The following is a 17039-nucleotide window of genomic DNA, read 5'->3' as shown; positions in this document are numbered from 1 at the left end:
TTAGAAAAGAAAAAAATTTGACAATATAAATACTTGAAAATACATATCATAAATATTTTGGTGCTCATCTTTTAAGCTTTTTTTTCTACATGTACACATTGGTGCTGGAGAAGACTCTTAAAAGTCCCTTGGACAGCAAGATCATACCAGCCAATCTTAAGGGAAATCAGTCCTGAATATTCACTGGAAGGTCTGATGCTGAAGCTGAAACTCCAGTATTTTGGTCATCTGATGTGAACAGGTAACTCATTGGAAAAGTCCCATATGCTGGGGAAGATTAAGGGCAGAAGGAGCAGAGGTCATCAGAGGATGAGATGGCTGGACAGCATCACTGATGCAATGAATGTGAACTTGGGCAAACTCGGGGAAATGATGAGAGACAGAGAGGCCTGGCGTGCTGCAGTCCATGGGGCTGCAAAGAGTCAGACTCAGCCGAATGACTGAACACCACACATTGTATGTCATACTGTACTATACATGTAATACTATATATGTACCTTGGATTTTGCTTAATTTATACTATATTATAGAAAACTTTGTTTTCAGACAAAATGAAAGGCAGTGTAGTTATTGCATTGAGATACACAAATATGTTAGTGGAATAAAAGACAGTTCAGAAATAACCCTACTTCTATGTTGTCACCAAATTTTCAGCAGAGATAAAAAGGCAATTTACTGTACAATAGACATTTCTTCAATAACAGTTTATAAATGCCCAATAAATACATGAAGTGGCAGTCAACATTAATAGGCCTCAGGGCAATGCAAGTTACAAAGGGATATTATTTCACATCCAATAGGATAACTATAATCAAAATACAGATAATAGCAAGTGCTGGTGAGGATGTGAAAAAATGGAACCCTCATACACTGTGAGACTTTATGTTCTTGGGCTCCAAAATAACTGCAGATGGTGACTGCAGCCATTAAATAAAAGAATGCTTGCTCCTCAGAAGAAAAGCTTTGATCAACATAGAAAATATATTAAAAAGCAGAGACATTACTTTGCCAACAAAGGTCCATCTAGTCAAAGCTATGGTTTTTTCAGTAGTCATGTACAGATGTGACAGTTGGACTATAGAGAAAGCTGAGTGCCAAAGAATTGATGATTTTGAACTGTGGTGTTGGAGAAGACTCTTGAGAGTCCCTTGGACTGCAAGATCAAACCAGTCAATTCTAAGGGAAATCAGTCTTGAATATTCATCGGAAGGACTGATACTGAAGCTGAAACTCCATTACTTTGGCCAACTGATGTGAAGAGCTGACTCATTTGAAAAGACCCTGATGCTGGGAAAGATTGAAGGTGGGAGAAGGGGACGACAAAGGATGAGATGGTTGGATGGCATCACCGACTCAATGGACATGAGTTTGAGAAAGCTCTGGGAGTTGGTGATGGGTAGGGAAGCCTGGTGTCTGTGGTCCATTGGGTCACAAAGAGTCTGATATGACTGAGTGACTAAACTGAACTGAAACGTCATTAATCATTAAGGAAATTTAAGTTAAAGTCAATGTGATACTACAGTACACCAACTAAATTTTTTAAATGTAAAGGACTGGCTATACTAAGTAATAGCAAAAAATAAAGAGCAACGAGAAGTTTCATGTACTGCTTATCAGAAGAAAAATTTTAGAGCCACTTTGGAAAAATATTTATCAGTTTCATATAAAGTAGAAAATACAGTTCTTTTATTTATCATCTAATGATGCATAATAAAGAAATTTTTAGCATAATAAAGAAATTATTATTATGTCCTTTGTTTCAGGGACAGATTCTCTAAATATTGGATTTCCCTGGTTAGTAGTGTCTTTGTTATCCGTGATGGGCTCTGATCATACCTTCTGAGGTTATGTTAATAAAGTGACTCACTGTGGGCTCCTGGATAATTTCAGGATGGAGGCTAATTTTGCCAACCTTGTGGTTTGAGGATTGAGGTTTCTAGAGCCACGTGATATCAACCCAAACCCTCAGCCTCCAGGGAGTGGAGAGAAGATGAAGATTAAGCTTAATCATGTAAACAGTGATTCAACAATCATTCTTACATAATGAAACTCCAGCACCAACTTTGAGTACCTGAAACTCAGGTAAGTTTCTCTGATTAGTGAAATATATCCATATACTGGAAAGCTGACACATCTCAAGGACATGAAAGCATTGAGATTCTCCCACCCCTCTCCCTGCATGCCTCTTCTTTTGGCTAATTTTGACTTGTATCCTTTTGCTGTCATAAAACTGTAATCGCATTTATAGCATTTTCCTGATTTCTATGAGGTGTTCTAGAAAATTACTCTCTAGAACAGTGGGGACCCTAAGTTTGTGGGCAATTGTTCAAAAGTGTTTGTGGCATGGGAACCCTCAATTTACTGCTGGCTGAGGGCAGTCTTGTGAAGACTGTACCTTTAACCTGTGAAGCTTACTACCTGACTCTGTATAGTAAGCATCAAAATTGTACTATGCTCAAGATAATTGAAAACATATCCACATAAAATTTTACATAAATGTTCATAAGCAGTTGTACATAAAATAGCCCCAAATTGGAAAAAAAAAAACAAACAAATATCCATCTGCAATGAAAAACAAATACAAAGAATAAAGAATACATCCATTCAATGTAATATGACCAGTTCGCAAAAAAAAAAAAAAAATTAATAATTGATACATGGAACAAATTAGCAAATCTCAAAGGCATTATACTAAATAAAACAAGCCAGACACAAAAGAGTAACATTGTATGATTCCATTTGCATGAATTCTATTCACAGAAAAATAGATCATTCATTGCCGGGAGCTAGAAATGGATTTATATTTGTTTATAAAAAGGACTGGGGGGATTTTCTGGAGTGATGGAAAGATTTTATATCATGACTGCTAATTTAAAATGTGTATTTGTCTTGTTAAAGGATGCTCTTTTCCTCTGTTTTACTAAGATTATAAAACTAGAAAAATGCATATTGAATTTTATCCAGTGCTTTATGGCAGTTATTGTAAAATCCTTTGATTTTCTTCTTTTGGTGAAAATTACTTTGTTATATTATTTTAGTTGATTGTTTACTTATCCTTGTCTACATTTCCAAATAAATCCTATTTACTATTATTCTATCAATATTCTGTAAGATTAAGTTTGGAAATTTGTTTTTTAGTTCCTACACACCTTTATTCTATAATTTATTTTTCTATAATTTCTCAAGGATTCAGGATGCAGGACAAGTCCATAGTCATGAAAATAAGTCAGATCTTTATTTTGTTCTCAGTGTTCTAGAAACACAGCTAATATTGGATCTTTGAGGATTTGAAAGAATTTGCCTATGAAGGTTTTGTGACTCAGACTCAGTTAGTAAGATGAGAGGTTTAGAAATTGTGCTTTTCTTGGGAACCAACTTATCAATGCTGATTCTGAGAGATCAGAATCCAACTTATTGAATTCATTGGGTATTCCCCTTCTCTGGACAAGTTGAAAGAGGCTGAATGATAGAGCTTTTACATAATCTCCTTTTTTGATTTATCCAGATTGTTGTTATTCAGATACCTTCCTCATTAACAATCGTTTTAGTCATATGGCTTCAAAGAACCTTTTCTCTGAGACATGGGCACAACAGGACCTGGGTCATCACCACAGGGGTGGTCCACAAACATGATCCCTGAAGAGAAACCAAAGATTTCAGGGTAGCAAATGCTCTACCAGCAAGGAAGATACAAACTCTGAACCATGGGATTGAGCCCAGATGGCCAAGGAAAGAGCTTACCTGTGTGCCAGGTTAAGATGTGTTGGAGCAGATGGGACATCGGAGAATCAGAACATAAGAGAATACAGCACAGGTCCAATAGAAAAAAAAGAAAACACAGAGATCAACAAAGTTCCGCTCAGGCCATAGCTTACAAATACAAAGTGCTAGTCATTGAGTTTATTGTATATTTGCCTCATGATAGGTCAAATTCTGGGCCTTAGTACAGAAGGCTGCACATAATATCAATGAAAAATAGTACTTACAAAATGAAAATTCTGCAGAACATTCAAGGGTAGTGATTGGTGATATGAATGCACTTAGAATCCAAAGACTGGATTCAGAGAATCCAGAGAATGAGTTGGGTTTTCTGGGTTTTTTTTTGTTTGTTTGTTTGTTTTTTACTTTTTCTTTGCATTGATTTTCTGTCTATTCAGTATCCTCTTGAATGGAAAACCAGAAGCTCTTTCTTATTTGGGTTCCCTCCCTCCTTCCCACTCTACCTACTTTCTGGGCAGCTTCCACACTTTGTCTTGGTTCAGCCTCTAATATTCCATGCTGTGGAATCTCTTAAACATATTTGCATGAGTCTGGAGACCATCAGACTCTCAGTCTATTTTAGAAGGGCACCATTCTTCAATGTTGAGCACATATAAGATAAAGCTCAATGTTTCTAAAATTGATTGCCTTCATTAAAAGTTAAATTGACATATAAAATTCTTTAAGACTTTATTTGAGCATTTATCCATTGAAATTGTTGTTATTTTTGAGTACTAAGTCATGTATGACTCTTTTGTGACCCCGTGGGCTATATGTAGCCCACCAGGTTTCTTTGCCCATGGGATTTTTCCAGGCAAGAACACTGCAGTGGGTTGCCATTTCATCCTCCAGGGGATCTTCCTGGACAGGGGTCAAACCCGTGTCTCCTGAATCTCTTGCATTGGCAGACAGATTCTTTACCACTGATCTACCAGGAGATTGGTTATTGACCCACTGTTTAGGCCACCAGTCAGTCATATCCAACTCTTTTGCAACCCCATGAACTGTAGCCCATCAAGGCTCCTCTGTCCATAGGATTTCCCAAGCAAGAATACTAGAGTGAGTTGTCATATCCTTCTCCAGAGGATCTTCTCAACCCAGGGATCAAACTCACATCTCCTGCATTGGTAGATGGATTCTTTCCCACTGGGCCATCTGGAAAGCCTTCCATTGAAAATGAGAAGAACAAAATGTAAAGTGGTGAGAAGCCAGGGAAAAGACAGAAAAAGTCCAAAGCAAAAAAGGGAAATTATTTGGTTATAGTTTAAAGCCTAGTTGGCTGTTTGTGATTGGTTTTCCTTAGTGGTTTTGATTTTGTAAACTTAAAATACCTACAGTCTTGAATTTCAGTTTGCTTACATAGACCGTCTTGGTATTAGAGTCCCCTTAGTCTAATGGCCTCCTTGTTCCATCAGTTTAACACCTCTCATAGTATAATCTTATTATCTTTTAATCAAAAAGACCTCTGCTTCACTAACGATGAAGATGAACAAATATGAAGGCTGCATTTTTCTGCAGTAATAATCATTTTAATTCCTCACCCTACTTGAAACTCTTCCAACCTTCTTTTTGTGAAGGCTTGCTACATTCCATTCTTTCAGACATAGTGACTATAATTAAAATTTCATTAAATTGAAGGACAAAGCAGAGGAGATTTTTTTTTTTTTTTTTAAAAAGAAGACACTGGCACATGCACACATATCTGGTTAGAATTCACCTTAAAGTTACTATGCCACCAACAACTGTAAGTGCAATTTAAAAAGTACAATCACTATCTTCACGCATCCCCAGGACAATTGCTAAAAATAAGCATAAAACAAGAGAGCAGGCATATTAGCCATAGCAATGGCATGTGTTCTCAGCTTTTATTATATAATTGGGAAATCTACAGATAAATCCCTTGCAGATTTTAGATTAGCATTAATGAATAGCATTGCTGTTCTGAGTATATATTAAATGTAAAACCATTTTTATCTTCTTCTTAACCCTCCCCAGCACCTTCCCCAACTAAATTGCTGACTTTGTTTAGAGTTTAATAAATATTATTTTGTTATTTGTTCTGTGAAAGCCTTCCCTTAAACAGGCAAGAAATAAATCAGAAACTAAATATTTTGTTCATAAAAGTAGTTTGAGAGCAATAGTACATACTACTAAGAAACTCTCTTTATTAGGATCATTACTTTGGCAGTGAGAGAAACATAAAACAAACTATTGTTGTTATTTCCCTTTGAGTCCCAAATATTATATACTTCTTATGCAGAAACACTTCCTCATCCAGCCAATCATCCATTAAAAATATAAAATCCACTAGAAATAAGTAAACTTTAAAGTTGAAAATTGGTCAAGCAATTTCATGATCTCACTTATAAATTCTTTTTCTGAGTGCCTCAGGCTTAATACTGTGTATTAACATGAAGGTAGAGAAGAATCAAATTCAAATTCATTTTATGGCAGGACTACTAGTACAATAAAATTTAATGGATACCTTTTAAAGGTTTTGGTATGAGTCATTCTTGAAAAAATATTTCAATTTATTTTTCAGACTTCCTTCTAAAAGACAGAGGGAAAACCCACTCTGTCCTCAAAAATCAAAGAAAATAGTTTAATAGGCAGAGTACTTGTTATTTGACCAAAAACCCCTCAAATTTCTACCAGAGTCAAGATAGAAAAGATCAATTCAACCTTTTAAAGAAGCAATGACTCAGAAAACCATCACATCAGTACAGGGCCTGCTGTTTAAACTGCTTAGATTTTACAAGGGGCTATTAGGTATACTTAAAGTCGATTGGCTCATAAATTGCAAAAAAAAAAATCCCTTTGGTTTCTCAACAAAGGGAGATATTTCTGTGAGTTCTAGAAGGCTTTCTCCTAGACAGGGGAATGAGGAAATTGTACTTCAGTTCTATTTCTTCATCTCCTATTTTACTACTATGTTTGGTTCTTTCTTTTCTTCTTCATCTAGGAAAAAATAATTGGATTTATTACTACTAGTCCTAATTCTTAAGAGACATATAAAGCAGTGGTTAATAGATCTTTTATATATATAGCAGTTCCATTTTGCTGAAGAGGATATGAAATATTTCTTCTACTTAAGTTTAATATTCTTGTTGTTGTTGTTCAGTCACTGAGTCCTTTCTACTCTTTGCAACCCCATGTACTAGAGCACACCAGGCTTCCCTGCCCTTCACTATCTCCTGGAATTTGCTCAGATTAATGTCCATGGAATCAATGATGCTATACCCTCTAGAATAGACACAGGAATGAAAGATATCAGGCATTAACTCTGAGTGAGGTATTTGTTGTTGTTCAGTCACTCAGTCATGTCTGACTCTTTGCAACCACATGGACAGGAGTGTGCCAGGCTTCCCTGTCCTTCACTGTCCCCCAGAGTTTGTTCAAACTCATGTCCATTGAGTTACTGATGCCATTCAACCCTCTCTTCCTCTGCCATCCCTTTCTCCTCCTGCCTTCAATCTTTCCCAAGCGTCAGGTGTTTTCCAATGAGATGGCTGTTCACATCAGATGGCCAAAGTATTAGATCTTCAGTTTCAACAACAGTCCTTTCAGTGACTATTTAGGATTGATGGGATTGATCTCCTTGCAGTCCAAGAGTTTTTTCAAACACCACAATTCAAAAGCATCAATTTTTCACTGCTCAGCCTTCTTTATGGTGCAACTCTCACATCCATACATGACTACTGGAAAATCCATAGTTTTGAATAAATGGACCTTTGTCAGCAAAGTAATGTGTCTGCTTTGTAAAATGCTCTCTGCGTTTCTCATGGCTTTCTTCCAAGGAGCAGGCATCTTTTAACTTCATGGCTGCAATTACCACCCACAGTGATTTTGGAGCTGAAGAAAGTAAAGTCTGTCACTATTTCCATTGTTTCCCCATCTGTTTGCCAAGATGTGATCGGACCAGATGCCATGATCTTAGTTTTTTTTTAATATTCTGTTTTAAGTTAGCTTTTCACTCTCCTCTTTCACTTTCATCAAGAGGCTCTTTAGTTCTTCGCTTTCTGCCATAATGGTGGTGTCATCAGCATATCTGAGGTTATTGATATTTCTCCCGGGAATCTTGATTCCAGCTTGTGCTTCATCCAGCCTGGCATTTTGCATGATGTATTCTACATATAAGTTAAATAAGCAGGGTTACAATATAAAGCCTTGGCTTATTCCTTTCCCAATTTTGAACCAGTCCATTGTTTCATGTCCAGTTCTAACTGTTGCTTCTTGACCTGCATACAGGATTTGCTGGAGACAGGTAAGATGGAAGTGAAAATGTATATGTATCCCAAATATCTATTGTCACTCTGCTTATTTAACTTATATGGAAAGTACACTATGCAAAATGTCACAAGCTGGAATCAAGATTGCTGGGAGAAATATCAATAACCTCAGATATGCTAATGATGCAACTCTAATGCAGAAAGCAAAGAGGAACTAAGTCTCTTGATGAAAGTGAAAGAGTGCAAAAGCTGGCTTAACACTGAACATTCAAGAAGAGAAGATCATGGCATCTAATTCCATCACTTCATGGCAAATAGATGAGGGAAAGTGGAAATAGTTTCAGATTTTATTTTCTTGGGCTCCAAAATCACTGTGGACAGTGACTGTAGGCATGATATCAAAAGACCTTGCTCCTTAGAAGAAAAGCCATAATAAATCTAGACAGCATATTAAAAAGCAGAGACATTACTTTGCCCACAAAGGCCTATGTAGTTAAAACTATGGTTTTTTCAGTAGTCATGTATGGATGTGAGAATTAGACCATAAAGAAGGCTAAATGTTGAAAAACTGGTGCTTTCTAACTGTGGTGTCGGAGAGGACTCTTTAGAGTCCCTTGGACAGCAAGGAGATCAAACCAGTCAATCCTAAAGGAAATCAACCCTGAATATTCATTGGAAGGACAGATCCTGAAGCTGAAGCTCTGATACTTTGGCCACCTGATGCAAAGAACTGACTCACCGGAGAAGATTCTGATGCAAAGAAAGATTGAGGGCAAGAGGAGAAGTGGCAACAGAGGATGAGATGGTTGGATGGCCTCACCAACTCAATGGACACAATTTTGAGCAAACTCCAGGAGATGATGAAGGAAAGGAAAGCCTGGCATGCTGCAGCCCATGGGGTCACAAAGAGTCATACAAAACTTAACGACTGAATAACAACAACAAATCCCAAATACTAGCTCAAAAAAGGAGAGCATTTTAGTTAGAGAAACAATACAATTGACCTTTGAACCATGCGGGAGCTAGGGGTAACAACCTCACACAGTTAAAAACCCACGTGTGACTTTATCATCTATATTCACCTACCTCTAGTATCAATTTTGATAGATAAAAATATATATATTATTTTTTTCTTTTCCTCCCCACAACTTTATATTTATATGATACTAGTTAGAATGTCATATATCATGTAGGAAGTAGTAAATTTATCATTATAAATAGCACATTTCACTCAAAGCAAAACAATTGTTAACCATTTACCTATATAAAGCAGACGTCTACATTGTTTTTCCTTTGTAAAAAAGTTTCTTTATTTTTTAGAATATTTGATTATGCAAATACCTTCAGCAGCTAGACATTGTAATGAGTCATTTTTGGAGATTGAATAAAGCATTTGGATTGTGATTTGTATTTATATTTGTTTGAGTGTTTGCTTTAAAAAAGCTAATTTATAGCCATTATGTTTAGAATCAAACTTAGAAAAATCCTGAAAAGTTCTACTGAAACAACTGTTGTGTTCCAAAGTGGTGATAAGATGGTCTTCAGAACTGAAGATCTGTAACCAGTAACAACAGTAGCCTATTTTCCAAAAAAATCTTTCAGTAAAAGACAGCAAAAAATATTAGCAGAAAGGAAAATACCTAATTTCCACCCTCTGATGTATTCTTAATCTTAATATAAAGAGCACAAAGATGACTCTTTTTATCACAAGAAAATTCTCATCATATCTCTCATGAGAAGGTAAATGTCAGTTGTACTTACCCCTGAATTGTATATTTTGGCTCCCTTTGTTAATCAACACTGAAATTCCTATTGATGTGGTACTATAGAAAAAAATGGTTAAACTAGGGAAAATATTAGCAAATTGGAAATCCCCAATATATTTGCAATATGTTTAATTTTCTCACCAGAGACCTATGTGAAATTCATGTTGTTTGTTATAATTTACTTTTATGTTCTTGTTTCTATTCATCCCCTATTGACCAACTGATATTTGTCAGTCATTGAAAGGCTTTGTTCCTCCTCACACTCAAAACATGAGAAGAAAATAAATAGCAATTCTTCTTGCCTTTCTACCCAACAGAACATATTCACTTCTTTCTAGAGATCTTGTTCCTGCTTGCTAACTTTCTAACTAAATGGCATGTGGTTTTGATCACTGTATAACAGGATTTATGTAAGGGTTAATACTCAGTAGGATAAAGAGTTAAATGTTCACATTTAATTCTAAGGACATGAACTCAGGAATATTATTAATGTTGTTAGATTTGCCATGTCCCCAGTTTCTTTGTTTCATATATAAATCTTTTCAATGATCTCTGAAATCTGTCTTAATACAATTCATTCATTATGTGCTTATTTCAATAATTTGCTTAATGGCTACTGAAATATTGAATGTTTTCAAATACAATAAAATTCAAAAGTATGACTTTTCTTATTATCTAAAACTAGTGAAACAACTACCTTTACAATTCTAATTGCTTATTGTTCCAAATTATACGTTCTACATTCTACTTAGGCAGCTAACACTGGACAGGAAATATTAAAGTCAAAATCATAAATTCTTAACTCTTAATATATATGAGTAGTAATAAACTAGTACAAGCATGCACAAGGACAAATCTTGGCTATTTTTCCCACTGTTCACATCCTCCTATAGCACCTAAGAAACTAAGGTAACCTATCTGAACTTAGTCCCTGTTAAATAATGCATGAAGACAAATTCTGTATTCAGTCTCAAAGAATGAAGCCAAGGTGGAGTGACTATATATAAATGTCTTCAATACCTAGAAATAATTGAATAAATTTTTCTTATTTTTCTTCTCCTTTAGTTCAGATTTATTTGAAAGAGAAATGAGTTGACTGAACTAGGAATTATATAGTGAAAAACAATTAGGTAAAACATATTCTTCTTTATTACCTCTAGCATGTACGTATCACTCATTGCACCGACATTCCCACCAGATGGAAATGTTAGGATTTAAGTTGTTAGAACAGGGACTTCCCTGGAGGTTCAGGGTTAAAGCTCTGTTCTTCCACTCCAGGGGGTGCAGGTTTGACCTCTAGTCAGCGTGTTAAGATCTTACATAATGTGTGATGTGGCCCCCCCCAGTTTGTTAAAAATATTTAAGTTGTAACTTGACCAATTACAGACATGTATTTATAGGGAAAATGATTTCTGAATAAACTTGAATATTTCTTAATAAAATTAATTCCAATCCACCCTCTGTTGAATTCACACATGTTTACATCACTTTAAAAATAAGTTTGACATTAACTTCAAAGAAAGTGATTGCTGTCATACTAAGGAAATCACTTAATTTCATTGTTACTGATAGTCAGAAAAGCATCTTTTAAACTAACTCTTGAAAGCATTATGAAATGCTGAATATAAAATAGGATCTACCTACAGTTTTATAATATTTAATAAAATCAAACCATAGGTGCTATTTAGAGATTGCTTAAGAATATCATAAATAGGGAAACAAGGAAAATTCCCTGTGATATTTATATTAATGTCTAGAATATCATTGAAAAAGTGGAATATAAGGAAAAGAGGATTATTTATATTACACAAAATAAAAGTCAAGAAAAAACAAAAAGGAAGAGCAGAGAGTAACAGCTGCTCAACTCTTTGCACTGGCATGCTATTCAAAGTCTATCTCTCTGGCCAGCAGGAAAGTTTCCCAACTAAAAACTAATGTAGTTCTTGTTTCTTTGTTGTTTTGAGATTTTTTTAATTCTTTGCATTTATTAAGCAACTTGATCTTTAGATAGGATTACAATTTACACCAATCCTTCTCCAAGCATGGATCTGCAGACTGTGGTTGGTTCATAAACTATGTATGACTGATCAGTGACAAAATCATTTAGAAATTTACAGTAAATATTCATGGCAATTTGGCATGGTAATTTCTGTCTTCTGAATCTGAGAGTTAAAACCAGAGCATTATTTTGTATTTCTTTTTTTCAGTAATTCATTTTGGTAATTTAATTTTGTATTTTACAAAATTATTAATCCAGAACAGATCAGTAGGGGAAGGGGGTGAAAATAGTCTTTTACTCCAGATGGTCTGAGAGACACCAGCTTATACCTTACATAGATATCTTTAGAGTGATTCCAGATCTTTCATCTTTACAGCTATGACTATGATGCAGAATTTCTTTCTTTTGGATACCATAACCTTTCCTTTCTGTTGGTCTAATATTGAACAGGTAAGTAGATCATATTTTACACTGAAGTCATACAGCTAACAATGAGGTTTTATATTAGCCTGTGTCTTTTTCATTTCCTGGCCACTTAAAATCAAACTTCTTGGATATTAAGAATAGACAGAAGTCATATTAAATTAGGTAATAAACCTAAGATGTAACCATCAAGAAGCATTTATTAAGCATCTACTTAATCTTCTACAAAGCATCAACTTAATATTCTACAATTCTCAGTCTTCAAAAGATGTGAAAACCCTGTTTGGGATTAAAATAAATCCATTGGAAACAATAAGAGGCCACGGGTAAGTGACAACTTTTTTACTGCCAACTCTAAGTGGTGGAGGAATTCAGGCGGAAACATTCTTTATCTGCATAACCAGGTAATGCCTCTACTTCACATGAATGTGAGTTCGCATATATGACCTCCTGTCCAATGTTAGCATACAGTAGGTGCTCACTACTATTTTTGTTTTATTGTTTTAAAAAAGAAACCTGATCAGGGAATTTTTTAAAGGGGTAAATAAATTCATATAAGCAAAAAAGGAAAATTCTATATGAAAGATTTTGCATTTGCAAAGATATTCTTCTCTGATACTGTGAAAATTCGTGTAGGAGAACAGAGGTGAATAAACCCCAGCATGAAGACAGAGCTCCACGGGTGACATTTTGTTTACTGTGATCTGTAATCTCTGGTCTCTAATACTAAATTTTCAGCTACCTCTGTGATCAAGCCACTGTATACACCAATGCAGATTTCACTCTTTCCTTATCTTTGCAATAAAAACATTTAGATTGATACATTAGAATAAGATTGGGCAATTATTTTCATTCTCCTTGAATAAGAAAGGGTAATGATGTTTTCTTTCAAAAATAAAACTACTGATGTAAGTGATGACACAAGTAACCTAATCATTTGTTTCCTTCCAGTTAGTTTAACCAAAGTGGAAACTATGAAGTGGAGCATAAATAGTAATCATTATTTCCTGCCTTTCAGCCTTTCCCCGTCCTTCTGCCTGTAAGTCAGCAAAGTTCTAAGGCTTTCTAAACTTTCATCTTTTTCCTAGCTCTGTAACCGGAGCTTGATTGCTCCCTCTCTGCTGTGGCAGAAAACCATATCTGTAATCTTAAAAAAAAAAAAAAGTTTAAAATAAAATCTTATTTTAAGTGACTTGAATCATGAAAAAAACGTAAGGTCTAATTTGTTTCTATTCATATTTTCATATCTTCCTTTTCATATTTTTCTCTGATAGAGTCCATCTTTGCACCTGAGTTTATTTCCCATAGGTAAACCAGCCAGGCATTGGCTCCGTATAAGATTTTCCTTTAAAAGCTAAAAGGAGCTTCCACTACAAATAGATGCTTGTAATTGGATCTCTCTGTTTTACTAATAGTGATTCCAGATGGCTGCTTCTAGAGGAAGCAAGAATTTCTGACTCCAAAATGATGTGGTAACAGAAACCTCCCCCCAACTGCGCTTAAGTGGGAGAACCATATGCTTTAAACTTCTTGATTGATCAAGAAAACTTCTGGTGTTAGGTAGATTCCTTTGTGGGAGCACTGTATTGGGGCTCTTGCTGATGCAAAAACGTCCGTGAGAAAAATACTATGTATTTTTTCTCTCAGCCCCACAAATGATTGTTAACTGTCAGTCTTTGTGTATTCATAGATGAATGAATAACATGAAGTTCAAGTCGTGAAGTCAGCACATGGAGCTCTAAAGAAAGTTAGGCAAAGTTACCAAAGACATAAACATATAACACAAAGGAAGTGAGAGGTGGAGATCAAAGCCCTGGTATAAATTTGATACCAGTTCCTGTTATCTCCCAAACTATTGCATAGAAAATACTGCCACCAAGTTTCTCATCTAAGGCTTATAAAAAAACCTATAAGGTTGGACATGCAGGTATTTTACCGCTATTTTATAGATGAAGAAACGGAGTCTCTGAGAGGTTAGATGACTGACTAATGGTGACCCAGGCACGAGTATATATCTGTATATTTCTCCTCTGAGGCTCTTTCCAGAACACCAGGCTGCCTCACTACATTAGAACCAAAGGAGAGATGAACAGCAAAAAAGAAAAAAAAAGTAAAAACAGTTGTGACCAAATAATAATAAAGTTACATATAGTTTTTTGGGGTTTTTTGCATTAAATTTGGTAGTCTAAAACTTCCTATTCTCTATGAAGACCTAATCTAAAAACCCACGGTCTATCTTTTGCTATGACCATAATAATTTGGTTTTTGTAAAAACTGACTCCTACAGTGAGAAGGTACAGCAATGAGCAGAGAAAAGAAGAGGACCAATAAAGAGAGCATTAAGGAATGGGATTATTCATGGTCCACATGTGGATCCCCATAGGGGAATCTTCTGAGAGAATACATAAAGCAAAAAAAGAATTGTCTCACTAAGGGAAACTGAAACTACACACAAGCTCTTGTCTCTTGTTGGCTGAGGGTTGCTCATGAGCCACTAATGGATCTGGGGCCACACTGCTTCATATTGACTAAGCAGGCTCAGGAGAGAGAGAAAGCCGTCACAAAGAGAGAGACATAAAAAGCCACAGCAGATAGCGGCTCCAGAGAAATATGGAAATATGGAAAAGGCACCAACAGCATCTGCTAAAATGACCTGGGAGGAAATTGACACTAAAGGTTTTGATGACTGCAGAGCAGACTGAGCCCAGTAGTGAGGCCAAGAAGTCGATTTTTCCCCTTGCCTAAACATTGGTCATTGGAATACACATGCATATTGTGTGTGTGTATGGTGTGTATGAAAGTAGATTGTTTTCACTTTTCTTTCTTTTCTATTCATTTCCTGCATTTCTTGCAATGTAATGTACTATTTTTATAGTTAGGAAAAAATCCTTCAATCAAAATTAGTAATGTATTTCATATATATAAACATCATCTAGCACTTAGATCATCTAACATCATCTCTGAAAATTTTGTTTACATATCTGTATCTCTTAAAGTAGCATCATTTGAACAAGTTCTACTGCTGTAATTTGTCAAATAAGTCCATATTCATTATGTTTGCCCTGCTTTATTCTTATGAACTTAACCTTTTCTTTTCCAGGACAAACAAATGCATTCAGTATTTCTCCTGTAGAAATTTGTTTTCTTTGCTACTGGACTTTTTTAAAACCTTTAAATCATTTTTGTAGATTTGTAATCACAAGTAAATATAGAGTTATAAGTATAGGCTCACTAAAGCTTCATAACTGTGTTTTGTTTAAATGATAAGTTGTTTAACTTTTCCCCCTCAATATATAAATGAACTAACCACAATGTAATTTATTATCATTTCTTCCACAAACCACAAGTGGTCTTAGCTTATTAGTTCCATACTTAAATAAAACAATCAAAAGCAGTGTAGTATGATGTCAAGTGCAATGAACTCAATCAGGAACTCAGCTTCAGTGAAAACAGCATGAACTCATACAAATGGGATCAGTAGATATGTAATAGCTTACCTCTTAGGGTTAATGCTATACAATGCACTCACTACAGTATTTTCCTAAGTGCTTTTAACTTCAAGGACATTTAGGAGATAAAGCAGAATTATTCATAAAATATGTCATTCACATATCATGGTCACATCAGCTTACAAAATGTTTAGAACTCATGAAATACATAAATACTACCATATTAAACAGGCCATAGCATGAGCACTAACCATACTTTTAGTTTCATTCTGCTAAAACAGTTGCAGTCCATTGTTTCCACATAGGTCTCCATGCCTTATACCATGAAATACAGTCACCATGGTGTCAATTAAATGGAATTGAAAACAGTGCCTGACTACAGGCAGCTATTTTTAGGTGGAAGTCCTATAAAGATAATGATTAATTGATTTTAAAAAATTTATTTGTTAGCTTATAATTTTGTAAATTATGCGCACACACACATGTGCACACACACACACAGAGCCCTATGGATATTATAGAAACTGAAAAATACTTAAGACAGAGGCAGTAAGCAGATGCAAGAAAGGAGTAAAAGCTGTGATGAAACAGGAACCACAGTATGGAAGCAAAATAGATACAAACACAGAGAGAAGCAAAGACAGAGAAGCAAAGTGTCCAGAATGGCAAAATTCTACAGAGACTATTGGATCAGTAGGGTTATTATTGTGTCCAGAGTAGGATTACATTTTTCTCTGGAACTGGATGACTTAAGTGCTGAGATAAGAAATGTCCCTGAGTAACTGATAAACCAATTCATATCATCACCTTAGGAAGAAGCTATTTCTTGAAATCCAAGAGTATTCAATTAATTTAACTGTAGAGATATACAACTAATAAGGGATACTAATGGTCAGAAAATAAGCCATGTAACTTCCCTAATTTGATGAAGAAACACATGAGTATATATGATTTCATTTTATTTTTAAAAAATGCATTCCTATGCTAAAATTCAACAAAAGTCCATTTTTAATACTGGTATTTAGATATAAGACTGCACTTACTTGTAGACTTGAGTTGGAAATGTTGACCCTCGATTAAATTCTTTTGACATCAAAACAAAAAAGTACAAAAGAAGGTATGCCTCTATTTGTAGAATTGCAATTTTAAGATATGAGTTGTGTTCTAAAAGTTCATAACATCATATTATCCCTGAAAGTTAAAAGTGTTGGTCACTCAGTCATATCCGACTCTGTGAGCCCACGGACTCTAGCCTGCCAGGAATTCTCCAGGCAAGAAGCCTGGAATGGGTTGCCATTTCCTTCTCCAGGGGATCTTCCTAACCCAGGGACTGAACCTGGTCTCCTGCATGGCAGGCAGATTCTTTACTCTCTGAGCTACCAGGGAAGAGCCACATACTGTCTCTAGCTAGGTA

The sequence above is a fragment of the Budorcas taxicolor genome, chromosome 1 (genome assembly GCF_023091745.1).
Source record: "Budorcas taxicolor isolate Tak-1 chromosome 1, Takin1.1, whole genome shotgun sequence".
In the NCBI taxonomy this organism is placed as follows: Eukaryota; Metazoa; Chordata; class Mammalia; order Artiodactyla; family Bovidae; genus Budorcas; species Budorcas taxicolor.
This window is presented reverse-complemented; position numbering follows the sequence as displayed.